The sequence below is a fragment of the Dendrobates tinctorius genome, unplaced genomic scaffold (genome assembly GCF_039654945.1).
Source record: "Dendrobates tinctorius isolate UK_male_01 unplaced genomic scaffold, ASM3965494v1 ptg000159l, whole genome shotgun sequence".
Classification (NCBI taxonomy): domain Eukaryota; kingdom Metazoa; phylum Chordata; class Amphibia; order Anura; family Dendrobatidae; genus Dendrobates; species Dendrobates tinctorius.
This window is the reverse complement of record NW_027361826.1, coordinates 12,607,612-12,635,164: the sequence shown is the minus strand read 5'-3', so window position 1 is coordinate 12,635,164 and position 27,553 is coordinate 12,607,612. Positions and strand designations below refer to the sequence as shown.

Genomic DNA, 27,553 nt, shown 5'->3' with positions numbered 1-27,553 from the left:
CCAGGACGGTAAGTCACCAGAAAGTTAAAACGTGTAAAAAACAATGCCCAGCGAGCCTGCCTGGGAGACAGACGCTTGGCCGACTCCAGATAGAGCAGGTTTTTATGGTCGGTGATGACTGTGACCTGGTGGGCCGCCCCCTCCAAGAAGTGTCGCCATTCCTCAAAAGCCAATTTGATGGCCAACAACTCCCTGTTGCCGATGTTGTAATTCCGTTCGGCAGGCGACAGCTTCTTGGAGAAGTAGGCGCATGGACGCATATTGCTCAAGGACGAGCCCTGTGACAGTACTGCCCCCACTCCCACCTCAGACACATCGACCTCCACCGTAAAAGGTTTAGATACGTCCGGTTGCACCAGAATGGGGGCTGAAGCAAAACGGTTCTTCAGAAGCTCAAATGCACGCACCGCATCCTCAGACCAGATAGCGAGATTGGTACCTTTTTTCGTCATGTCCGTGAGCGGTTTGGCTATAGTAGAGAAATTCTTAATAAACTTCCTATAATAGTTGGCAAACCCAAGGAACCGCTAGAGCGCTTTTAGATTATCAGGCCGTTCCCATCGCAGCACCGCTTGCACCTTCGCGGCATCCATTTTAAACCCTGCGGCGGACACAATATATCCCAAAAAAGGCAACTCCTGAACGAAAAATACGTATTTTTCAAGCTTAGCATAGAGCTTATTCTCACGGAGCAACTGTAACACCTGCCTGACATGCTCTAAATGAGTGTCCTGGTCGCTCGAATAAATGAGGATATCATCCAGGTACACAATCACAAATTTCCCCAGCACATGAGCGAATACATCATTTATGAAATGTTGGAACACAGCAGGCGCAGTTGTCAACCCAAATGGCATAACTAGGCTTTCAAAATGACCCTCAGGGGTATTAAATGCCGTCTTCCACTCATCCCCCTGACGGACCCTTATGAGATTATATGCCCCCCTGAGGTCAAGTTTGGAAAACCACTTCGCACCAGCCACCTGGTTGAACAAATCAGGGATCAGAGGCATCGGGTAGGGATCACGGACCGTAATCTGGTTTAACTCCCGGAAATCCAGACACGGGCGTAACCCCCATCTTTTTTCTTAATGAAGAAAAACCCCGCTGCTACAAGTGAGGATGAAGGCCGGATGTGCCCTTTACTTAAACTCTCCGCGATGTAGTCTTTAAGAGCTTGTCTCTCCGGACCAGAAATACTAAACATCCTCGCCTTTGGCAATTTAGCCCCGGGTTTTAACCTAATCTGACAGTCATAGGCTCGATGTGAAGGTAGATCTGAGCAACCCCTCTCAGAGAATACATCCGCAAAATCCAGCAATGCCTCCGGAAGGCTGGACTTCACGGCGGACACACATGTGGCCAAGCAATTTTCCTGGCAGAAACTGCTCCACTGGACTATGTCCTGGGTTCTCCAGTCAATCACCGGGTTGTGCTTGGACAACCATGGGAAACCCAGGACCATTTGTGCTGGGAGATTATTGAGTACCCTACATGTAACCCACTCAGAATGTAAGACCCCAATGTGGAGTTTAACCTCAGCTACAAACTCAGTAATCTCCCCCTGTGGGAGGGGAGCGGCATTAATGGTAACCACGCGAATAGGATGAGGGAGTTTTTCGATCTTGAAACCTGCCATGCATGCAAACTCCTCATCCATGAGATTGGTGGTGGAACCGCTATCCACAAACACTGATATTGGTAGCTCTCTGCCCGCAATAATAACCCTGGCAGGGAGCATACATTGAGATACCATCATGGAGGATATGCATACGCTCAGTTGGGCCTCCTCCATACCCTCTGAGCTTACCAGTTTTCCGCCGGTGCGACTTTCTTTGGTAGCACAGGACAAGCATTTACATAATGATCTCTTACCACAGTAAAAACATGCTCCATGCTTCCTGAACCCAGGAACGCGACGCTGCACATGTGATACCCCAGCGATTTGCATAGGTTCCGTGGGCTCACCTGCAGCAACCACACTGGCACCCCTGCTTTCCCCCAGGGGCAGCGTCTCCTGCGCCCCTTGACGCAAATGGCGATCAATACAAATAACCAAACTCATGGCAGACTCTAACGATGCAGGAGTCTCATACATTAGGAGGGCCTGTTTAACTCTTTCTGAAACCCCATGAATAAACTGACTCCGCAGCGCTGGGTCGTTCCACTGTGTGTCTACTGCCCAACGGCGAAATTCTGAACAATAGTCTTCCGCCATATGTTCCCCCTGACGGAGGGCGCGGATTTTAGATTCCGCCAAAGCCAATCTGTCGGGATCATCATAAATGAGCCCGAGTGCTGAAAAAACATTCTCAACCGAATGAAACGTAGCAGAGTCGGCTGGTAAGGAAAACGCCCATGCTTGAGGGTCCCCACTCAGTAATGATAACACCAGACCCACCCGCTGAGCCTCATTACCTGAGGAGACCGGGCGCATGCGAAATTATAACTTGCAGGCCTCCCGAAAGATGACAAATTTGCTGCGTTCCCCAGAAAATCGTTCAGGCAGCGGAATCTTAGGCTCTGCACCTGCACCAGCAGAAGCCGCTTGCACATTAGCTACAACCAGGCCCTGCTGCTGAACTGCCCCCTTCAACTCGGTGACCTGTAAGGACAGCGCCACCAACTGGCGGTTTATGGAAGTCATGGAATCCATGGAAAAATATTAGGCCGATTATAATGTTATGCGGGGCTTAGGTCAAAGGCGGCTGACATACCCGGGGCCCCTGCGGAGTCCCTCTAACTAGGGAAAACCCTGTCTGACCCTCAACCCAGGGTTTTTGCTAATGGTGCAAATGCCTGAGCCTCCAGCCTTTCCTTATTTCCTGCTCAGCCCTAAGCTGAACCCTCCACCCTCCACCCAGTGAGTTGTCAAACCACCAAAGCCCACACAGTAATGACAGACAGGGAGAACTCAAACCACACCGCGCCGCAAACACACAGGACAATACTGTAATGTGAACAGGGCAAAACAAACCACAAATATAGGAAGGCGAAAAGGTAACAACGGATCATACGACACCAGATATGAATTTCTCTCTCCAACACCTCCTCTCCAGACCGCAACCACTTGGCATAAAACACAAGCTATAATCGGCGACGCCCACAGGCCAGCATGACTATTTAAAGACTGTGGGCATGACCAAACATCCCACCTGATTTCCAGCTAGATTAACCCCAGATAACCTGAGTAAAATCAAGCCGGCGCCACTGAGGCGATAGTGGACGGAGATGGAACTACCGCTGCCTGCCGGACGCTGTGGTGTGAATAGCGTCCGACATGACAATTAATGAGCAATCACATAAATACTTTTGAGATGGAGCTTAATATAAAGCATAAAGATTGTAGCAGGCACATAGCACTTTTTGCACATATGGATCCTATTGACTATAATGAAAGAAATTGTATGCACTTAAATGTATTTTTGTAATGTAAAATGATTGACACTATTAAGAGATTGTTATATGGTCTATAAAAAGACACTTTTTTGTAACGTCCACTGCTTGAGAAAGGCTCAGTTGAGCCGAAACGTTGCCTTGATATGTGGGCTGAATAAAACTCACTACCACTTGAAAAGAGTTACTATGGAGTGCTGCCTTTATTTGGAATGAATATTGGATATTGTGGCTGAAAACGGGACTTTCTGCCAGTGGCCGTGCACCCGAAGCTAAGTACTGTGCGGTTTCCCCATTTTTTCAATATACTAATGTCTGAAAATTTTTGCACAGTTGAAACGTTTTTGATTTTTTTATTTTTGAATACAATCTCTCTCAAAGCCATTTTTTTTACCATGGAAAAGGAGCCCATGGGAACAGGGGTCTTCAATTATACCACTGAAGATGAGGAACATATTATGGGTGCCATAGAAGGGGATGCAGCCTTCTTAAAAACGCCGACTATAACTGAAATGAAACGCAAGTATGAGAGTGATGTTAAAAAGTTAGTTAATTTTCAGCTTCATTTAACTACTCTGGGCTAATATTTCAGAGATAAAAAAATTCCAAGAGGTTTGACGTCCAACATACGTTCGAATTTATTTGCTGGAAATTCTACTTTTTGTGCAAGATTTACTATGCTGTCTAACAAATATGCTTTGGACATTATATTGTTAAATATTGAATTTTTGCAAATGGAAGTTAAGACGTTACAATTGGTGATAATGAAAAAAACATACAAAGTATTTTGAAAAATGAGGATTGGATCCTGTTTAAAGAGAAGGTTGACAAGGATGTAACAAAATTTAGAATGGATTTGGAAGAAATAAAAAGAAAAAAATGGTGTAGAGATATGGAGGACTATGAGAGTGGATATGTTTACACTTGGCAGAAGGATAATATAAAACCAGGATGGAAGAACAGAGGTCAATTTCAAGATGATCAATATAATCTTGTTGGTTCTGGATACTTTACTAATGATTTTATTCCCTACAGATCTAGACAATGGAACAGGGGACCTCCCCGACGTAAAAGGAGAGGGGGCAAGCGCCACAATCGGAGCCAGAAGAAAATTAGAAAAGACCAGATTACAGCCACAGATACAAGCCACCCTGAAGAAAAAGGACTAGATCTTGTAGTCAACATATCCACTAAGGTAATGACTGAGCCTCAGATCTCAATATTAAGTAAGGGCCTGTCATATAGCCGCGTTCACACACTGATTGGTTTGGACTTCAATTAGACTTGGAACGTTTCTTTAGGAATATCAAACTTAAAGAATGGTTTTATGGTAAAAATGATGTGAAAAAAATGAGGAAAAGTGAATTTGATTTACACCAAGTTAATTTAAGAAAGAAGGGTGATTTTCTGCCTCCTAGTAATTCGGCTGTCATTGAAGCTTTTGAGAAAGCAGTCAGGGGTGATGTTGAAAAATTGAGAAATTCTATGACTGAGGGTTTTAGACATCCGAATGTTACAAAGGGAATATAAGGCATTACAGGAACTTGTCCATAATGACGACATAATCATCAAGCCTGCCGATAAGGGGGGTGCGGTCGTCGTCATGGACAAGGATAATTATTTAAATGAAATAAGGAGACAACTTTTGGATGATGAAGTGTATTTAATAATGGATAGTGATCCAAAATTTAAAATAATGAGAGAAATAATGCAGTGTTTACAAGAAGCTTTGGATTTCCAAATAATTGATCAAGATTTATTTGATTTTTTGTTAGTTAAAAACCCTCGTACTCCTGTACTATATACAATTCCAAAAATCCACAAAACTTTAAAAAATCCCCCGGCTCAACCGATAGTATCAGGGGTCGACTCACTGTTTAGCAAAATGGGGATATTTTTGGATAAAATATTAAATCCAATTTCAAGGAGTTGTAAATTGTATATATTAGATAAGACGGATTTTTTAAAAAAACTGGAAACAATTAAATTACAAGAGGAAGTGATATTGGCGTCTTGACGTTGTGTCACTTTATACTTCAATAGACCACAAGCGTGGTCTTAGTTCAGTTCATGAGATGTTGAAACAGGCCGGATACACGGAAGAGAAGAATTTTTTATTAAAAATGTTGGAAATAATTTTGACCCAAAATTATTTTTTATTTGATGTTTTTTATACTCAGACGTGGCACAGCAATGGGGGCCAATATGGCCCCTGCTTATGCAAATATTGTTATGGGGGTCCTAGAGGAGAACTTCGTCTATGTGTCTCCCCACTTTCAACATACGTTGGTGTGGTGGAGATACATCAACGATGTTTTTCTCCTCTGGACTGGCACAGAGGATGCTTTGGATGCGTTTAATCGATTCTTAAACACAATTGATGAAACAATCAAATTCACTTTGGTTTCTTCAAGAACACAGTTACAGTTTTTGGATGTTTTAATAAAACAAATGGGAGGTGAACTTGTCACCACACTGTTTGTCAAGGAAACGGACAAAAATAATTTATTGGTATGTGACAGCCAACACCCACGCAGTATAATAAGATCAATACCACCAAGTCAACTGTTGAGAGTGAGGTGGATTGTTAAAATGGATAATGAGGTTGATACGGTTATGGATACTATGATCAAAAAGTTTATGAATAGGGGTTATCTTCAATGTATGTTGGAGAATGTAAAAAGAAAAATTTTGAAAAAAGATAGGAAAGAATTAATTGGTGGTAAGTCGGATATCAGTAAGAGAAGAGGTTTAAAAAGAATCCCAATTATAACTACATATAATGAGGAAAGTAAAGATATATCTATTATAATAAAAAAACATTGGGGTATGTTGGGTAAGTGTTTACCACATGTTGAGGAACTAACTGTACCACCATTATTTGCATATAAAAGGAATAAGAATATTGGAGATTTTCTAGTTAAATCTGATATTGGATCTTTGAAAAGAAACCTACAAGTTACACTGACGGGTAATAAAAGAACAGGTTGCTACCCATGTTTGTCATGTATAAACTGTCCACTAATGTTAAAGGGTTCTACCTTTCAACATCATGAAACCTCTAAAATCTATAAAATAAATCAATTTCTAACATGTAACTCTGATTACATGATATATCGCTTGAAATGCCCCTGTAAATTGTGGTATATTGGGGAAACCACATGGGACTTTAAAACCAGAATAAACCAACATTGGTATACTATTAGAACGAAGAAACTTGATTTGCCGGTCCTGAAACACTTTGTTGAGTGTAATCATACTGAGAGGGACTTGAGATTTAGAATAATTGATATGGTCCCTATACAGAGAAGGGGTGGGGATAGAGAACTCATACTTAAGAAAAAGGAACTGAAGTGGATCTATTAGCTGACTACACTAAAACCGAAAGGGTTAAATGCTGAATTTAAAATACATACTGTTATGTGAAAGAGTTCCTCTGTATGTGCTATATTGTAGACCTATGGAAGCATAGGGAATTAATTTTTTGTGATTATCCCTGATTTTAATTCTTTTTCATTCTTTCTTTTTTAGATATATCACTATTTGTAACAGTGTTGAAATTACCCTGGTGAAGATATTAAGTACATGGAGGACGAATGGACATTTGTTAAAAAAATTTTTTATATATAAGGAAAACTTTTCTTGTGAAGTGACTTTTTGACTAAAGGGTTTTTTCTATGAAAAAAGAATGGATCTACCTGTGGCAAAACATTTCTGTATCCCTGATCACAGCAGCGTGGATATGAAATTACTGGTATTGAAAGGTAACTTCAATTCTCAGAGAGAGAGACGAGTTTGGGAGTACAAATTTATGACGAACTTTGACACTCTCAGTGCTGGAATGAATGTGTCGCATGGATTTATGTCTTTTCACATCAATTAAGGAATTTCCTTTTAAAACCGTGTGGGGGCATCACAACACAGAACTAGACCCCAATCAGAGGACCATAAAACATCCGGACTCCTTATCTATGAACTGGTCCAATGTTTATATTTATGTTTCTCCCTCTCCCATATTGATAGTTCTGCTTCACGTCACTTGTCTTATCTATTGCATTTTTTCTAGGCTGTATTGTGCATAAATATGTGACTCTTCAGATTTTGTATTAGTCTAGCCTGATGAAGAGACCTGAGTAGTCTCGAAAGCTTGCAATGTGTTACCATCTTTTCAGTTAGCCATTAAAAGGTATCAACTACTGAGGACTCTCAATCCTGAATATTTTTCTATGAATAAGGTTTTTTATAATGGTTCTGTCATGAGGCCAGCCAATTATTTATTAATTTGATGACTAGTGGATTATTATAGCTGCGGGGATAACTAATATATTGCCATTTAGTTACTGGGGTGAATCAGGTGGCCTGATGAAGGTCATGTGGCGGACGTGAGTGGCTATTTGGATAAACCGGAGGCAACCCGGTAAGGGTGTTGTCCGGGGTTCCAGGGCAAACTAATAATATTAAAATCCCTTTATAAAAGCAGCTATATAGATTCACTTATATGTATAAAAAATATTCTAAGAAATACCAGCGGTTAAAAATGTTTGCAGCGATACTGTGACAAAAGGTGCTATAAGAATAGTATGTTAATGGTGCTGCATGGTTTAAGCAAAACGCTGGATTTAATATATAATATCAATAATAATGAAGGACTAGTAGCGTTATTTGACTTTCTGCCACATCTAATATGGCGTTTTTGTTTTTTTTTTAAATTCGTTTATTAAACCATAGGCAGTTTTACAACACACACATATAGTACAAGGTGTTAAGCTTGATACAAAACATACATATGTTCAGACAGCATGAAGACGAGGGGCAAAATATGTACATCAATTGTGTGTAAATAAAGCAAACATAATATCAATTGAATCACAGTAGCGTTGTGTTATTGTACCAGTAATAAAACCTGCCTAGCTTCTAAACCCTACCTACATCTACCAAAACAAACTATTCTGCAGCCTACTTCTATATAATGAGCAGTTTACTGTACGACATCTCCGCTCTGCAAAGTGAGGTGAGAGGAGTTCCCGCTCTCCCAAATCTTTTTAAATTTACCCGGGCACCCTCTATTTTGATACATTGTACGTTCATATGGGATAATCGAATTTACCAGAGTGATCCAGGACCCAAGAGAAGGAGGCGAATTTCCCACCCACCGTAATGTTAATACCTTCCGTGCTATGAACAGCGTCTCCCGTAGAAAAATCCCAACATAATGGCCCCATGCCGCCTCATCCCACACTCCAAACAGACAGATCAGTGGCTCAAGAGGAACTGGGGGTTTGTACCAAGGATGTTAGTAATAACGTCACCTCCCTCCAGTATTGCACAACAACAGGACAGCACCAGATCATATGAATAAAGACCGCATCTATTGAATGACATCTCAAACACTCCGATGACGAGTATCGGCCCATCTTAAAGAGTCGAGTTGGAGTCAAATATGACTGATTAATAATATATAACTGTATCATCCTGTTGTTGGCAGACGGAGATACCCATATTGGTGACTCCAGGATTTCTTCCCATTCCTCACCCTGTGTATCCGGGATGAGCCTCTCCCATTTCTTCTTAACGGAATCTAAGGCACATTCTGTCCCCACTGACCACATATATGTATATAGAGAGAAGACGAGACCCTGAGGGCCCTGTGATTTGAGAATCACTATCAGGGGTAGAGACGAGATGGCATTATCTATACCCATACATCTCACGTGCGCTTGAAAGGCTGATCTTAGTTGCAAATAACGGAAAAACTGGAATCTCGGAACATTGCGATTAACCTGTAATTGCTCAAAGGACACCAAAGTTCCACGATCGTATAGATCACCTATCGTAGAGACACTATACTGAACCCAGAATTCGGCGGATGGATGTTCACGTAGCACCGGGAGGTAGTCATTATTCCACAGGGGCATTTCAGCTATATCCCCAAATCTAACCACCCCCTTAATCTGTCTTCATATCGATCTTGCCAGACGAAGCAAAGGTAACAGTCCGAATACATTTATCTTCCTCATTTCTAAAAAACCCAGTGGGCAACTAGTCCCTGCAGCATGAAGAAGATGACTCTCAGAATTCGGGAGATGACCTCCAGGCATCCATGTACTTATGGCCTTGGCCTGTCCAGCTAGATAATATAAAAAGAAATCGGGTAACACTGCCCCTCCTCCCCTCCTCGGCCTTTGTAAAGTGGTTAATTTAAGTTTAGGCCTGGCTTTCCCCCAAATAAAGGATGTGATGTGGGAATTTAGATTAGCAAAAAAGGATTTGGGTACCACCACCGCACTATGTTGAAGAAAGTAACTGAGCTTGGGGAGTAGTATCATCTTCATTAAATTAATACGTCCGGCTACAGACAGTGTAAGTTTACCCCAAATCGCGAATTTACCTTTGACCATCTCCAGCAATGGTTGTATATTGAGTTGTAGATCAAATTTACTGCCCTTTGTGATATGAACCCCAAAATATTTAAAACTAGTTACAATGGGCAGTAAGGAGAGAGTCTCAAGTTGTGGCATTGGAGCATGGGAAAGAGGCATCAAAGCAGATTTCTCCCAATTTATGTATAGGCCAGAGTATTTACTGAATTTATTTATGGTAGCAATCACTCTTGGTAGGGTCTCCTCTGCTTTGTCCATAAATACCACCATATCGTCAGCATAGAGGCCTATGGTATCCGTCCGACCTGCTACTTCTACACCAGCAATGTCAGGGGAGGATCTTATACGAATTGCCAGCGCCTCAATAGCAAGAGCAAAAAGGGCCGGAGAAAGAGGACACCCCTGACGAGTTCCCCTATGCAGTGAAAATGATTCAGATATGGAGTTATTTACTATGACCCGGGCCTTGGGCTTCATGTATAAAACACTGACACATTTTTGGAATCTATCACCAAATAAATCCGTATCTCTGCAAACATGCACGGAGAAAAGGCCATTCAAGCGAGTCAAAAGCCTTGGCTGCATCCAACGATGCCAATGCCCATTCATTATCCGGTACCAGAGAGCTATATTGGACACGTCTGATATTTATGGAAGTGCTCTTACCCGGCATAAAACCCGTCTGATCAGGGTGTACAAGATCTAATATAACTGAATTTACTCTCTTGGCCCAAAGTTTTGTAAAAATTTTATAATCTACATTTACTAGTGATATAGGCCTGTAAGATCCACAATCTAAAGGGTCCTTCCCCTCCTTCTTAAGAACTATAATATTGGCCTCATAAAAGGACTCCGGCATACATCCCCCCTCCCAAATCCTACGAAACACTGTCAACAAAAGAGGCACCAGTACATCCTGATATTTCCTATATAATTCCACAGGGAATCTATCCGGCCCAGGGGCCTTCCCAGAGGCCATGTCTTTTATGGCATCCTCTACCTCCTCCAGAGTGAACTCAGCATCCATAAAGGCCTGTTGGGAAGGACCTAGCGCAGGAAACTATGTCTAGCAAATAATTTAAACACTCCGGGCCATCCACATCCGTCTTAGAATTATACAATGAACTATAATAATCAGAAAAGCATTTTAGTATCTCCTCAGTTGAGGAAACCATAGTACCACCCGAATCACGGACCTGTAGAATTGTATTAGTTGTGTTATGCTGTTGTACTAAGTAGGCCAGAAACTTACTCGCCTGATTCCCCATTTCGAAATAAGACTGCCGGGCAAAAAATAATTTACGTTTCGTTTTGGTGTCAGTGTACTGAGCATATAACCTTTGAGCGGTCAGCCATTCTACCCTATTACTATTAGTTTGATCCGATATATAGGCTGCCTCTGAGTCCTTCAGATGCCGCTCCATCTCGCCATCCTCCTCCGATGTCACCCGTTTAATGTGAGAAATCGTGGAGGATAGACAACCCCGCAAATAGGCTTTAAGAGCATCCCAAAATATATTGATATTTCGGGGTTCGGGGTGGGACGAGACGAAGCAGCGTAACTGATCTATTGTTCTATCAGGGGGTGTTATCAACTTCAGCCAAAAAGGGTTCAGCCTCCATGCCATTCTATTAGTCGATGGCCCATATTTAAGCTTAAGGATAATTGGGCTATGATCCGAAATCCCCCTGCCTCCATGTTTAATATCATCCACCCACGCCGCCAGACTGCCAGACCCAAAAATGTAGTCTATGCGAGACAGAGAGCGTTTAGCGGAGGAATGACAAGTATATTACCTCGTCTCTGGATGGCGCACTCTCCATAGATCCAGCCACCCACTACCCGCTATGAATTGTGACAGTTGGGATGTGTCCCTCCGCCCTGTACTCCATCACCCAATCTCAATCAAGATGGCTATTCATGACCATATTAAAATCTCCCATACAGATGACATGTGCGTCCGGGTAATTTAAAGCAATGCCTTCTGAATAATTGACATAGTGGCCGGAGGGGGATTATAAATACAAAGAATGACATATTTCTGAGAGTTAATCAGCGCATGCACGAACACAAATCGTCCCTCGGGGTCCTTCCGGGCCTCCCACCGAACATCTTTATGAATTAACAGAGAAACTCCCCTTGAGTAGCTAGTGTGAAAAGCATGTATAAACCATTGCACCCACAGTTTCTGTACCCACCGAACCGTATCTCTAGTAAGGTGTGTCTCCACCAGAGCCACAATGTGAGGACGGTAGTGTCTAATTTGTGAGAACACCTTAATTTTCTTTCGAGGGGTTTTTATGCCTCTCACATTCCAGGTCATACAAATCAGCTCAGAACCCATTCCCGTCTATCAAGATATGGTGCATAGTGGCGCCCAAACCAGGTGCAGAGAGTCGACATATATAACAGAATTTGGCGTCGGCTGCGGCCTCTATCTAAACAACTATAAAAATTAAAACTTTTGAAAAAGAAAAAGCAAAACAGGAACCTAATAACATAGGCGTACAGTCTTACGCCCCCATCAAAAAATAAACAAGGGGATACCATCACTGAGTACTGCGTCCAGTATAGCTGGTATCTGGGAACTCGACGGGAGAGCTCCAATTAGACCATTGATTGAAAGGATCTGAGGTAACAGCCGTCACATTAGGACTCCTTTGCAGGGGATCTCCCATGGGACCGCAGCCATTCAGTCGCCTCCGCCGGATATGTAAAAAATACGGAGGAACCATCATGGACAACTCGGAGCCGGGCCGGATATATCATCGAATATACAATGTTCCTGTCTCTGAGTCGCTTCTTGACCTCGAAGAACTGCGCCCGCTGTTTCTGCAGCTCCACGGAGAAATCGGGAAAGATGGAAACTACAGCATTGTTGAATTTAATAGGACTTTTCAGGCGTGCAAGACGCAAAGTGGTATCTCTGTCCTTGCAGTTGAGCAGGCGTGCCAGGAATGATCGAGGCGGGGCCCCCGGAGGCAGGGGTCTTGTAGGGACCCTGTGAGCTCTCTCAACGGCGAACATTGAGAATTCGTCCCCCAGGGAGGTCTTAAGCCAATCCTCCAGAAACTGCTCAGGATGCTGACCTTCCGAGCGCTCCGGTAGTCCAACATTACGGATATTATTTTGGTGCATTCTGTTTTCTAGATCATCCGCCTTCTGCTTCCAAGCGTTTATGGAGCCCGCCACCTTCGTTAATTTAGCCTCCATAGGTACAAAGGTATCCTCCACCTTGGACACCCTCGTCTCCACCTCCGTAATGTGCCCCTTCATGGCCTGCAGATCCTGACGGAGTCTCCCCACCTCCGCATAAACATCCTCGACTTTCTCCGTCAGAGATGTCCTGGTCAATGAAATAGCCTGCATCAACTGCTCAGATGCTTGTATAAGGGTCAATTCCTCCTGTTCCATCTCCTCCTCGCCCCCAGAATGGTGATTTTTGCGCTGAACTTGAGAGGTTGTACTCCTATTATGCCGCGCATTTTCAGCGGGGTCAGGTCTAGCGAACTCTTTCAAATTTTCCGCCGCTCCCGACCCTTTAAGTCGGCTCATGATTGTCTGCAGTGTGTTCTGATGAAGAAATTGAAGCATGTGGTCCAGGTATTGCCCACTACAGGTGGGGGTCACAGCGGGTCAGGCAATAGTTAATTATGGGGCTGGCTACAGAGAGATGTCTGCGGGATAACAAGGAGGGCAGCCAGGTACAGCCTAGATCTTTATGGCCCGGGGAGGGAGGGGGGTCCCGCAGAGGCAGCTGCAGTGGGGGGGATGGTGCACAGAGCCTCCCCCAATGATGACGCCAGCCGCCACAGTGAGCGGGTAGGTGGAGAGGGATACCACGCGGGGCCCGTTTTTCCAGGGCACTCACCGCGCGCTCCCTCAATGTAACAGCCGGTTTTCTTCACTGCCCGGCGGCGGTGCAGCAACAGAAGTCGGCGCTGCAGCTCTCAGCAGCTGAGCTGCGTGTCCAAGATGGCCACCGCCTCGTGGGGGAACCTGCCGCCCGCTCCAGAAGCCGTCCTCCAACCTGCCACAGAGTGCCCAGGGGGGTCCTGGTGTCCAGGGTGGTCCAGGCAGCTACAAGTAAGTCGCCAGAAGGGGGTCCATGTACCAGGATTTATCAGGATTATGAGGAGCTCTCTTCATCAGCGTCCTCTCCCGTTCACGGCATAGCCGCGCCCCGCTAATATGGCGTTTTTGAAGTGATGAATACATCAAAGCGCCTGTGCAGAGAAGGAAAATGCTACACACGCTCTCCTATTGGCTGGCTAAACATGACAAAGCTGATGACTCATAGCACATGCGCAGTAGAGCTATGGGAACACCAGATACAGCATTTTCAGTGTTCATGGCGTTCCTCCATGTGGTGGTATGTAAACTAAAGGGATTATATGAGACACTGTAGTACTGTATAATTAATATGATTAATGAGCAATCACAAATACTATTGAGATGGAGCATAAAGATTGTGACAAGCGAATAGCACATTTTGCACATATGGATCCTATTGACTATAATGAAAAATTGTATGCACTTAAATGTATTTTTGTAATGTAAAATGATTGACAATATTAAGAGATTGCTATATGGTCTATAAAAAGACACTTTTTTTGTAACACCGACTGCTTGAGAAAGGCTCAGTTGAGCCGAAACTTTGCCTTGATATGTGGGCTGAATAAAACTCACTACCACTCGAAAAGAGTTACCATGGAGTGCTGCCCTTATTTGGAATATATTATATATATATGTAAAAATTCATAAACAGTCTCCACCCCCTCCACTGTTATAAACAGTCTCCACCCCCATTCCCTCAGTGTTTTTCCAAGTACCACACCATGGATGATGCAACTGAACACTTTATTTACAGAAACATATTATGACATATGACATCATAAATTCGGGAAGGAAACTATCCGTGCTGTCAGGATGGACTCCTGGAAACATAATTACCGATAGGTCTAATGCCTATTTTCCAGGACGTCCCTCCTGACAGCACCAGGGAGAGTACCAAAGTATCCCCTTAGGGTGGGATGACTGCCTGGAGAACTATTCTCCCAAAAGCAGTTTGTTGGTTAGATAACACATCTAATTTATAATGCTTACAGAATGTGTCCAACCTGGACCAGGTTGCGGCCCTACAGATTTGGTTTACTGAAGCCCCTGCTCTTTCCGCCCAGGAAACTGATAAAGCTCGTGTTGAGTGAGCTTTTAACCCTTCTGGGGGAGGAACCCCCTGAGAGACAGGCTAAACTGATTAGCGATGTTATCCATCTCGCGATGGAGGCTTTTGAGGCTTTTCTCCCTTTGTTTTTCCCCCCAAAGAGTAGAAATAGGTTATGGTCCTGTCTCCAACCCTGCGTGGCCCCGATGTAATCAATAACTGCCTGGCGTACGTCTAATTCGTGCAGGGCCCTTTCTTTGTCATTTGAGGGTTTCTCACAAAAGGAAGGTAAAATTATTTCCTGGTTTAAGTTTTGGACTGACGCAACTTTGGGCAAAAAGGTTGGGTTTAATCTCATGATTATTCGATCCTCCCAGATTCAGAGATATGGGTCTCGGATAGATAGCGCCTGTATCTCACTTATCCGTTTTGCAGTGGTGATCGCCACTAGGAATGCTACCTTCATGTTTCGATGTGAGATGGGCATCTCCTGACTCTGGATAAAGGGATCTGAGCAAAGGGACCACAGGACAAGACTAAGATCCCATGGGGGGGGGGACTGACCTCCTGACTGTGGGACGTAACCTCTGAGTTGCCCTGATAAATCTTATTACCCAGGGATGGGAGGCCAAGGGGTAGTCAAGAAAGGCGCTTAATGCCGAGATCTGGACCTTCAGCGTGCTAGGCCTAAGTCCGTTATTAAAGCCTGCCTGAAGGAAATCCAGTATCTTTGGGATGTCTGGCTTTCCTTCCGCTGAGTCGGGCCTGCCACAATCCAGACAGAATCTTTTCCAAATTTTGTGGTATATCGCAGAAGTTACGGGTTTTCTGCTGGCCTGAATGGTCGATATGACCTGGTCTGACAGGCCTCGAGCCCTCAGGACCAGCCGTTCAGGATCCAGGCTGATGGGTGAAGTCTCCCTAGATCTTGGTGAAGCACCGGCCCCTGGTGAATGATGTCTTCCCTCTGTGGAAGCAGGAGTGGTCGATCTTCTGCCATAATCCCCAGGAGTGGAAACCAGCTCCTTTTCGGCCAATAAGGTGCTATCAGCAGCACTCTTGCCTGATCCTCCTGAATCTTCCTGAGGATGGCTGGAATGAGAGCTATCGGGGGAAATGCATATGCGAGAGTCTGTCCCCACTTCTGGCTTAGGGCGTCTACCCCTTCTGGATTGTCCAACGGATTTAGAGAGAAAAACCTGTATGTCTTCGTATTCTTTCTGGTTGCGAAGAGGTCTATTTGCGGTCTTCCCCAGCGCTGGTATAAGTTCTGAAAGATCTCTGTGTTCAGCTCCCACTCCGTGGGACAGATCTTCTGCCTGCTTAAATAATCTGCCACTGTGTTTTGCGAGCCTTCGAGATGGACGGCTGTTACTGACAGAACCGTATTTTCTGCCCAGGAAAAGATCTTTTTTGCCAGGTCCTGGAGTGCCCAATGCCTTGTTCCTCCTTGATGTCGGAGGAAGGATACCGCCGTCACATTGTCCGATAGAATCTTTACGTGTTGATTTCTTAGTTTGTCCTGATTTCTTCTTAGGCCCTCCCATGTGGCGTAAAGTTCCTTGTAGTTGGAGGAGGTGGACCACATGTTTGCCGGCCATTTTCCCTGAAGAATTCTGCCTTCTAGATGAGCCCCCCAGCCCCATTTGCTGGCGTCTGTAGTGATTATGATGCAGGGGGAGGTGATCCACTGGACACCTTTCCTTAGGTTTTGTCGCTGCATCCACCACACCAGGGATCTTTTTACTGCTGGAGACAAGGCCATTTTCTTGTCTAGGGAGGTCTGGTGACGATCCCAGGCGGCCAGTACTTCTTTTTGAAGGGTTCTCACATGGAACTGTGCCCATCGGACACAAGGGATGCAGGATGTCATGAGGCCCAGAGCGCGCATGGCTATTATGATGGAAACGCGGCCTTTTTGAAGTTCCTTCATGTTGTCCCGTATCCTTGTCTGTTTTTCTGGTGGTAAGAAGGAAGAGTTCTGCTTCTGGAGTCCAGTAGTACCCCCCCCCCCCAAAAAAAAAATCTTGCTTCTTTCTGGTACTAGGTTCGATTTTTCTTTGTTTATGATCCAGCCCAGAAACTCTAGAACCTCTATTGTCTTCTCCTTGTGTCGCCGTAGTTCTTCTGCCGATCTCGCCACCAGTATGAAGTCGTCTAGGTATGGAATGATTATTCCGCGATATCTTAGGAACGCCACCACTTCCGCAATTAGCTTCATAAAGACTCGAGGCGCCGAGGCCAAAGGGAAGACACTGAAATTGAAAGTGGCAGGTCAGATTCTGAAGTCTTACTGCAAACCTCAGGAATCTCTGTGACATTGGGTGAATTGGCACCTGATAGTAGGCACTTTTCAGGTCCAGGGTACACATCAGGGCATTCTTGTCTATCAAATGGACTGTGGATCTGATTGACTCCATTCGGAATTTTTTGTACTTGACCCAGGCATTTAAGGGTTTCAGATTTATAATGGTACGGGATTCTCCGGATGGCTTCGCGATGGCAAATAGGGATGAATAGTGGCCCACGAATAGTGGCCCGCCCCAATTTCTGCCTGGGGAACCGGAATTACCACCCCTAAGTTTGCCAGTTCTGTCACGTCGACCCACATCTGGGAGTAGTCTTTTATTCTGCGGGGAGAAATGGACCTTTCGGGGGGAGGGGATGAAAATTCTATTTGGTAACCCTCTGCTATTGTCCTCAGTACCCACTGATTTTTTGTGATCTGAGACCACTGGGAACTGAATTCTCTGAGTCGACCCCCTATGTTGGTATAGTCATGTTCTCCTGGATCTAGTACGTGATCGAGAAGGGGGGGCTCTAGATCTTCCAGCTCTAGAGTGGGTGCTACCATAGGAACCCCTCTGAGAGCTCCCCTGGTACCTATAGTACTGCTGCCTTCTATATCCCCCAGGTCTACGAAAGGGCTGGTCCCTAGACTTCTTTTCCTCAGGGAACCCTTTCTTTATATCAGATGCTTTTTCTAATATATCATCCAATGCTGGGCCAAAGACTTTTAACCCAGAGAAGAGAAGGGCACAGAACTTGTTTTTAGAGACTCCGTCACCCGTCCAGGTCTTTAACCAGATGGCTCTGCGTGCTGAATTTGACAAAGAGCCATTACGGGCGGAAATTCTAACAGATTCCGCCGAAGCATCGGTTAGGAAGGCTGTGGCTGACTGCATGATCGGAAGAGAATCTATAATTTCCTCCCTTGGGGTTTTATTAGTTAAATGTTCCTCTAACTGGCCCAACCATAAACACATAGACCTTGCTACCAAAGTAGCTGCTACGTTTGTTTTAATGTTTCCCAGGCCCGCCTTAGTAGGTTATCCGCCTTCCTATCCATGGGGTCCCTCAGACTAGACGCGTCCTCAAAGGGGATCGTTGTTTTCTTGGCTACTTTTGCCACAGGGACATCAATTTTGGGAACTACCTCCCATTCTTTAATGTCCTCGGGGTTGAAGGGGAGCCGTCTCTTAAAGTCCCAGGATATCACGAGACGTTTTTCCGCCTCCTCCCATTCCTCCAGGACCATAGCTCGCACATGGTCGTTCACTGGAAATACTACTTTCCTCTGCGCCCTAAGGCCCCCGAACATCATGTCCTGCCTGGACTGAGGTTTCTGGACCTCCTCAATCTGCACTGTGTATCTGACCGCCTGAACCAGATTGTCTGTATCATCCGAGGAAAAGAGGTATCTTTTCCCATACTCCGGTTCGCTAGTGCCCAGCTCGCCTTCTTCCTGATCCGACTCCGAGGAGTAGGAACCTTCCTCCGAACTAAGCTCCATCTCCTGTCTGGTTCGCTTAGCACTGGGGCCTGGACTGGCTGGCTGTGACAAGGTGGCCACGGAAGCCTGAACCTCCTCTCGAATCAGCGATCTCATCTACGATAGGAGGGACGGCTGTTCGCCTTTCATTTCTTTGGCTGTACAAGTGTCACACAGCAACTTCTTGTGCTTGCTGGGGAGCTTAACTCTGCATACGGGACATTTATTGGGCTTCCCTGGGTCTTTCTCCGCCTGTTTGGTCGTGGGAACGGGCGCTGTCGGTTGTGCCTTTTCCCCATCCGGGTCGATTCTGCCCTGGTTCTCCATCGCTGTTGAGAGCCTCTGCGAGGTCAGGACAGGAGGGTTCTGCCTGTCTCGCTGATACCGCGCTCTGCTCCTTCAGAGCGCCCGCCAGCAGCCTGTATTTCCGGCACTGACGTCACCGGAAGTGCGTCGCGGTCTCTCTACACGTGACTTTCGGTCCCCGCACTGCTGCCGGCGTCGTAGCCGAGAGCCTCCGCTGCGGAAGCAGCTCTACCCAGGGGGCTCGTCCTCCCCTGGTCTCTGTGGATGAGGGACCCCCAGCCAGGAGGGTTTCAGCGCCGGGGCTGCTTCACAGGAGGAAGGATTGGCAGGGCCGCCCGATCCCCTGGACCCCTCCGGTAAGCCGACTCCCTCCGTGCAGAGACAGGAAGAAAACACTGAGGGAAAGGGGGTGGAGACTTTTTAACCTCTTGTGTGCACTTCCTGTCCCTGCAAGGAGGCGAGGGACGTCCTCCCTGGTGCTGTCAGGAGGGACGTCCTGGAAAATTATGTTTTGAGCGAAAGTGCTCGCTATTTCAGTCTGCGTCGGTTATGCATGGAGCATCACGGATCCCCTTTTTTTGTGCCAAGAGCCACGAAACATGTGGGGAATGGACTTGAGCTTGTCACTCGAGCACCCAAGATGTTTGGTGCATACCCGAGCACCCGATGCAGCAATGACACCATTCAATATGACAACCTATTGTTATCAAATTGTGTTGCACCTGTGGGTTCAAAAGTCACGTCAGGGGCTCCCCAAACACGACATGGCATTCGCTCTATTGCACCAAATTTTGCGTTCAAAACGTCAAATGGCGTTTCTTCCCTTCCAAGCCCTGCCGTGCGCGCAAACAGTGGCTTTTCCCCCACATACTGGGTATTGGGGTACTCAGGAGAAATTGCACAGCAAATTTTGTGGTCCATTTTCTCTCGTTATCCTTGTGAAAATAAAGTTTGGGTCTAAAGTAAATGTTTTTGTGAAAGTTAAATGTTAATGTTTTCCTTCCACATTGCTTCAGTTCTTGTGAAGAAACTAAAGGGTTAGTAAACTTACTAAATGTGGATTTGAACACCTTGATGGGTGCAGATGATATAATTGTGTCACTTATGGGTATTTTCTGTCATATAGACCCCTCAAAGTCTCTTTAAATGTGATATGAAAAAAAAAAATTTGTGTACTCACCGTAAAATCCTTTTCTCCGAGCCACAGGACCAAGGGTGTTATGCTGCTGCCACTAGGAGGCTGACACTAAGTGAATACAAAAAGATTAGCTCCTCCTCTGCAGTATACACCCACACGCTGGCTCCAGTTGAAAAAAGTTCAGTGACAAAGCAGTAGATCATACACATCAAATAAGTGTACAACACGTCAAAGTAAAGAACAAGCCAAGCCATCAGCCTAACAGGGTGGGTGCTGTGTCCCCCAGTGAGTGGCTCGGAGAAAAGGATTTTATGGTGAGTACACAAAAATCCCTGTTTCTCCTTCACCTCACTGGAGGACACAGGGCCATGGGACGTGCTAAAGCAGTCCTTGGGTGAGGAACTGACATAGCAGATCAAACCCTACGTACCAACTGTCTAGAGATGCATTACCGTCGCCCGAGAGGTCCGCCTGCCCAAACCTGCATCTGCGGAAGCCTGAATGTGAATATTGTAGTGCTTTGAGAATGTATGCAGACTGGACCAAGTCGCAGACTTGAAAACCTGTTCAGCTAACGCCTGGTGCCGAATGGCCCAAGAAGTGCCGACAGAGTGGAATGTGCCCTAATCCCCGCTGGGATAGGCTTGGCTCTGACACGGTGGGACTCCTGAATAGCCGAGCGTATCCACCTGGCTATTGTGGATTTTGAAGCGGCTAGTCCCTTACTGTGACCCTCAGGAAGAACGAATAAGTCATCCGACTTATGGAAGGACGCCATCCACTAGACGCACCTTCTGAGAGCTCTCACCAGATCCAGAGTGTGAAGAGCCCTCTCAACACGGTGTAATGTTTCTGGGCAAAACAAGGGCAGGACAATGACCTCATTAAGGTGGAAGGAAGGAAGAGACCACCTTGGGCAAGAAAGATGGGGACAGCTTGAGAACCACCTTGTCCTGGTGGAAAATTAGGAAAGGAGCTCAACAAGACTTGGCGACTAGCTCTGAAACCCACCTGATTGATGTTACCGTGACTAGGAAGGCAACCTTCCATGAAAGTTGGGTTAGCCAAACGGTCTGCAGCAGTTCAAAGGGAGTCCTCCTGTAGAACACTCAGGACCAAGTTAAGGCCCCAGGCATCCAAAGGCGTTCTATAGGGAGGTACCACATGGGAGACCCCTTGAATGAAGGTCTTCACCTGCGGTTTGGAAGCGATCCTGCGCTGGAACAAAACTTATAAAGGCAGAGATCGGATGTTTGAGGGAGCTAAGCGCTAGGCCTGAGTCCAGGCAGGTCTGAAGGAACTCCAAAATAGTGGGGGATGGAAAAAGACGAGAGGACGACCACGGTCTCTGCACCATACGAAAAAAGCTCTCCAGGTGCGGTGATAGATGCGTAACGAGTTCTGGTGGAAAATCAGGCCCTGGAAGAGCAAATCTGGTCAATCCGGTAGCCGCCAGGGAATGCCGACAAGTTGCACCAACTCTGCGTACCATGCCCGACGTGGCTAGTCGGGACCGGCTAGGATCCCCTCCACCTTGATCTTCCCTATGACCCTCGGAAGTAACGAAAGTGGGGGAGACACATACGGAAGATGAAACTGACAACGGGAAACCCAGTGCATCCTCCCCAATGGCTTCTGGATCCAGGGACCGAGCTATGAACTCTGGCACCTTGGCGTTTAATCTTGATGCCATCAGATCCACGTCCGGAGTCCCCCAGCGATGACCGATCTGTTGGAAGACCTCCGGATGAAGTAAAAACTCTCCCTAGGTGAAACACTGACGGATGAGAAATACTGCCATGCCCGGGATGTGAACTGCTGACATGACTGAGTGATTTCTCTCTGCTCAGCGAAAGATGTGCTCCACCTCGTGCATTGCCGCCCTGCTGTGGGTGCCTCCTTGATGGTTGATTTCTGCCACGGACAAGGCGCTGTCCGATTGAATTTGGATAGGACAACCCGCCAGGAGATGATGGAACCGCCGCAGGCATAACCATGAATCTCCAGGATGTTGATCAGAAGGTGCGACTCTCGGGGTGACAAACACCCTTGGGCAGTGTGGTGACGGAAGACAGCTCCCCAGCCGAGAAAGCTGGCGTCAATAGTGACCACCAGCCATTGAACGGGGAGAAAACTTCCCCTGGGTGAGAGAAAACTACAATGTTCACCACCTGAGCGCCTGCTTAATCCGCGGGGACAAGCGGCGTAGCCGGTCTAGGGAGAACGGGTTCCTGTCCCAGGCTGCCAGAAGCGCATTCTGCAGAGGACGGAGGTGTATCTGGGCGAAGGGAACAGCTTCCATCGCTGCTAACATTTTGCCCAGGACCCCCATGCGGAATCAGATGGAATGAGGAGACAGGCGACAAAGTGCCCAGGCTCCCTGTTGAAGGACTAAGACCTTGTCTCGAGGTAGAATCACCAACCCTCAGGAGGTGTCCAGGATCATCCCTAAAAAGGATATCTGCTGAGCTGGAACAGGGAAGACTTTTTTTTTTTTAAAGTTTATCATCCAGCCCTGGCAAGAAAGAGTATCCAAAGTGATACGCACGCACTCCGCGCAGACTTGGAAGCACTGTCCCTTGATTAGAAGGTCATCTAGGTAAGGCAACACTACCATGCCCCGAGAGTGTAGAATGGACATGAAGGCCGCCATGACCTTCATGAACACTTTGGGAGCGGTGGCGAGGCCGAAGGGCAAGGCTGTGAACTGGAAATGTTCCTCGCCAACAGTGAAGCGCAGGAACTTCTGGTGGTGGTGGTGGGGAATCGGGATATGAAAGTAAGCATCCCAGATGTCAATAGGTGCTAGTAACTCCCTCTTCTCCATCGAGGTGATGACAGAACGGAGGGACTTTATTCTTAAGTACCGGACGTTGACAAACTTGTTTAGGAGTTTTAGGTCCAGCATGGGCCGCACCAGTCCATCCTTCTTCAGGACCATGAATAGGTTTGAGTAGAACCCCTCAAACCTCTCGTTTTCTGGGACCAGAATAACGACCCCATCTTGGCGAAGCAAATTGATAGCTCGGTAAAAGGAAGAACCGCGCCGGCGGACGGGAAGAAAATTCTATTTTGTATCTGGAAGACACCAGATCACTGAACCATTCGTCGTGAACGACAGAGAGCCAGGCATGATGAAACAGGAGTAGGTGACCACATATTAACAGTCTTATAGAGGGTAAGGCAAAAAACATCTGCTCACGAAATAAGTCTTATAGAGGTAAGACGATAAATCAAGGCATAAAGTTTCAAATTAAATCTTTATTAATGTTTGACACAAACGGTTAAAAAAAATGATAAAAATGATATGGGTCAAGCTTCAGGAACATGAAAAGAGTATGGGAGCAAGGAATCACAAAAGGTGGGTACCAACAAACATATGCACAGAGTACTCAGATGAACTCAAGTGAGATGGAAAAAACCTTCATTGAAAATGATAGGTTATATAAGGGATGGAAAAAAAAAATCAGGACTAATTCATAAATAAAGTGTAACGTGCAAACTGTAAATATTTGTAATGAGTTAGTAACATCCCAAATGGATATAATCAAAACCCATGTAAAAAATGACCAGTGCATGACAAAACCAGCCAGTATATACGCACCTTACAATGAAGAGATTTGCCACATACAAGTGAAAGTCAATAAGAGTCATGAACAAGCTAAACGAATGGAAGTGAATGACAAGGAGTACCTGTAAAGTGCCAAGTGCAAGAGATCCAGCTTCCAGGCTTCTGACCTGTGAAGCATTTGTCCTGCCACTCTCTATGCCGCCGAACTATGTCCTGAGACTCGGGATGGTTGGCAAACACCTTATGAGGAAGTTTGATTTTCTTGAAGGTAACCGCGTGATCCGGGGCAGAAAGTCCTCGTCAACCTTCAAAGTTTGGTTGACAGCCTCAATAAGAGTATCCACCGTCGTTAGTCCGGCGAATCCAGGTCGAGGAGTCTGTCAGACTAGTACTCAGTACTGTTTGCTGCGAATCCCTGGTGAGGAGGGAGCGAGAAACTGAGTGCATGGATGCAGAGGCGCGAGAGGGCCCGGTAATCGAGCTATGGGTTTGTTTTCTAGATGCCCGTGTAGCTTTTGACTGAGAACGTCCCCTGCAGGCCCACGGTTCCCGATGGTAGACATGCAGACGAATGCCCCGACCCATGGAGGGATCTTGAAGGTAAAGGTACTCAATTGCTTTAGCTAGTAACGCCATGAACTGCGTAAGTGAAGAAACCCACTCAGGGGGCTAGGTACACTGGGGTAGGTCGCGGCGGAGGGCTCCTGAGCGCATTCGGGATCACAGGCCATGCAGAGAGGTGTACTCTGTCTCCGTGGCAACGAAGTCTGACAGGTGGGACATGATGTGAAAAACACTGTTTTGTTAGCCCTCTTGGAGACAGTGACATGGTATGTCTGGAGTCTGCTAAATGCTCCAATAGAGAGAATCGTGGCCATTTCCCAGTGAAATACTGCAGAGAAGTGCCAAAGAGATGCCTATCCATATCGCAGCTCAGCCCTTACCCAGGTCCTGGGGGACAGACCTCCCAGTGCCCTGCGCTCCTCTGCACAGGCCCCTCCAGTAGAAATCCGGCTGGATGATGTAGGATGTCCGGAGTGAAAATGCAGCCAGGGAAGAATCACCGTGCTACACGTGCAGAAGCGTGGACGGTAAGAAAAATGGCTGACGGGAATAGCAGAAGCAGTCTCGTCTTGAGCGAGAAGCGCCAAGTGTGTGGGCTGAGCCGATGGAGCAATGCAATGCAGTGGGAGGATCTTCTGGGTGGCGACCTAGCACATACCGAAGCCGCAGGCTGTTTTCTGTGCTGGCCGGTTCGCGACCGGGGGGGGGGGTTATCTAGCAGGGATTGTGGTGTGCGCTACAGGAGCCCTCCTGCACATCCATGATCCAAGCCACACTTACCCGCCATAGAAGCTGAAGCGCAGGACCCATTCTTCTGCCTGGACTGCTCTGCAACCAGGTTAGCTGCTGCAGCGTGGACAGTGAAGGAACACTCCATCCACTTAAAGGTGTTTGTCAGTGGTGATGCAGTGGGGGCGCATGGATGCCATCAGTGCCTCAGTACATCCTAGAGGTTAATTTCCCCCGGGCTGGGACAGGGCTATTGGTCCGGCTGTAATAAGCCTGGCTGCAGAAGGGGGTACAAGGAGGCGACACTCAATGTTCCCATCTGTTGGTGTGGGGAGAGCGGTGCCCAGAAGGGACCCTTCGCCACTAAAATAAAGTTCAGGCATACTTTACAACGGTGCAGGAGGGGGTACGTGGCCACGTTCCTGCCTGTTGTTGGTTTGGGGAGATCGGAACCCTGAAGGGATCTGTCAACCCTGTAATCCTTGAAAAAAAAGATAAAAATCGAAAAATAAAATAAAAAAAAATTGTGGTCTGAAGACTAGACCCATTTGCCTCCTACAGACACTAAGCATGAACTAGTTCGGCTGAAGCCAGCGTGTGGGTGTATACTGCAGAGGAGGAGCTAATATTTTTGTATTCACTTAGTGTCAGCCTCCTACTGGCAGCAGCATAACACCCATGGTCCTGTGTCCCCCAATGAGGTGAAAAAGAAATTATGTTTCCAAAATTCTGATGATGTAAAGTAGACATAAGGTAAATGATAGTTATGAACTATCTTGTGTGACACCACGCTCTGATTTAACCCCTTCATGACCGGAGCTTTTGTCTTTTTTTCGTTTTTCACTCCCCTTCTTTCCAGAATCATAACTTTTTTATTTTTCCGTCACTATGGCCATATGAGGGCTTATTTTTAGTGGGAAGAGTTGTACTTTTGAACAACATCATTGGTTTTAGCATGTGGTGTACTCGAAAATGGGAAAAAAAAATCCAAGTGCGGTGAAATTGCAAAAAAAAGGCAATCCCACACTTGTTTTTGGTTGGCTTTTTTGCTAGGTTCACTAAATGCTAAAACTGACCTACTATTATGATTATCCAGGTCATTACGAGTTCATAGACACCAAACATGTCTATGTTTTCTTTTATCTAAGTGTTGAAAATTTTTTTCAAAGTTTGCTAAAATAAAAAAACAATGCAATTTTCCAAGACCCGTAGCGTCTCCATTTTTCGTGATCTGGGGTCGGGTGAGGGCTTATTTTTTGCGGGCCGAGGTGACGTTTTTAATTATACCAATTTTGTGCAGCTACGGTCTTTTGATCGCCCGTTATTGCATTTTAATACAATGTCACGGCGACCAAAAAACGTAATTCGGGCGTTTTGAAATTTTCTTCTCGCTACGCCATTTAGCGATCGGGTTATTGCTTTTTTTTTGTATTGATAGATCGGGCGATTATGAACTCGGCGATACCCAATATGTGTATGTGTGATTTTTTTTCTTATTTTATTTTGATTGGGGCGAAAAGGAGGGTAATTTGAACTTTTAATTTTTTTTTTTTTTTTACTTTTGGCATGCTTCAATAGCCTCCATAGGAGGCTAGAAGCTTGCACAACTCGTTCGGTTCTGCTACATATGGGCGATGAGCAGATCGCCCATATGTAGCAGATTTACTGCATTGCTTTGAGCACCAACCACCGGGCGGCGCTCACAGCAATGTGCCTGCAACAACCATAGAGGTCTCAATGAGACCTCTGGTTGTCAAGGTGTTATGGAAATATATATGTATATGTATTTCATATAGACCTCACTTGCCTGCTATAGGCTATATACTCCATATACTCATGTATTCTTATATAGCCATATGCATACAGATACATATTCACAGTTTGAACCTTATAACTAGTAGGTGGAAGTTGACCTGCTACCCAGTCAACTCATGATAGCATTGTCTTCTGACCTGAGAAATATCTAGCAGACATAGGGAATGAGGAAGTAAGGCCAGATGGTCCAGACGATATTGGAGACTTGCTGACGAGTGCAAGACTCCGGACAGTAAATCACATGGTGTCTAAGTAACCCCAGGTCAGACACCCATATATGTTCATGTATTTAAACTGACCAATTAGATAAGTAAAGCCTTTATGTTAATGAGTAACCACTCTTTTCTGTACAGCTGATAAAACCAAGTATATTCAATAAAATTTCCAGAGTTCTGCTGGAATGAGTTGTTGCTAACCAAGTGTAGCTTCCTCTTTTCCTTTGAGCGCTCAATAAGACTCTGTCTAATTAGGACAGGCCACAGTATGCACAGGGGTAAATTCACCCAGCCAAAAAATCCACAACAATGGCCACGCGTCGCCGACCCACGATCACGTGGCGGGGTCAGCGATGCGCTCACTTCCAGCCCGGCGGCCGGAAGCGGTAGTTAAATGCCTGCTGTCAGCGCTTGACAGCGTGATTTAACTAGTTAATAGACGCGGGCGGATGGTGACTCCGCTATCGTGGGCACATGTCAGCTGTTATGAACAGCTGACATG

General features: G+C 45.9%; 1 protein-coding gene across 4 annotated transcripts in view; it reads right to left on the bottom strand.

Annotated features, from left to right (window-relative positions):
- LOC141052323 (uncharacterized) overlaps positions 1-27,553 on the bottom strand; it is a 136,519-nt gene that overhangs the window by 73,357 nt on the left and 35,609 nt on the right. The gene's annotated exons all lie outside the window — the stretch shown is intronic.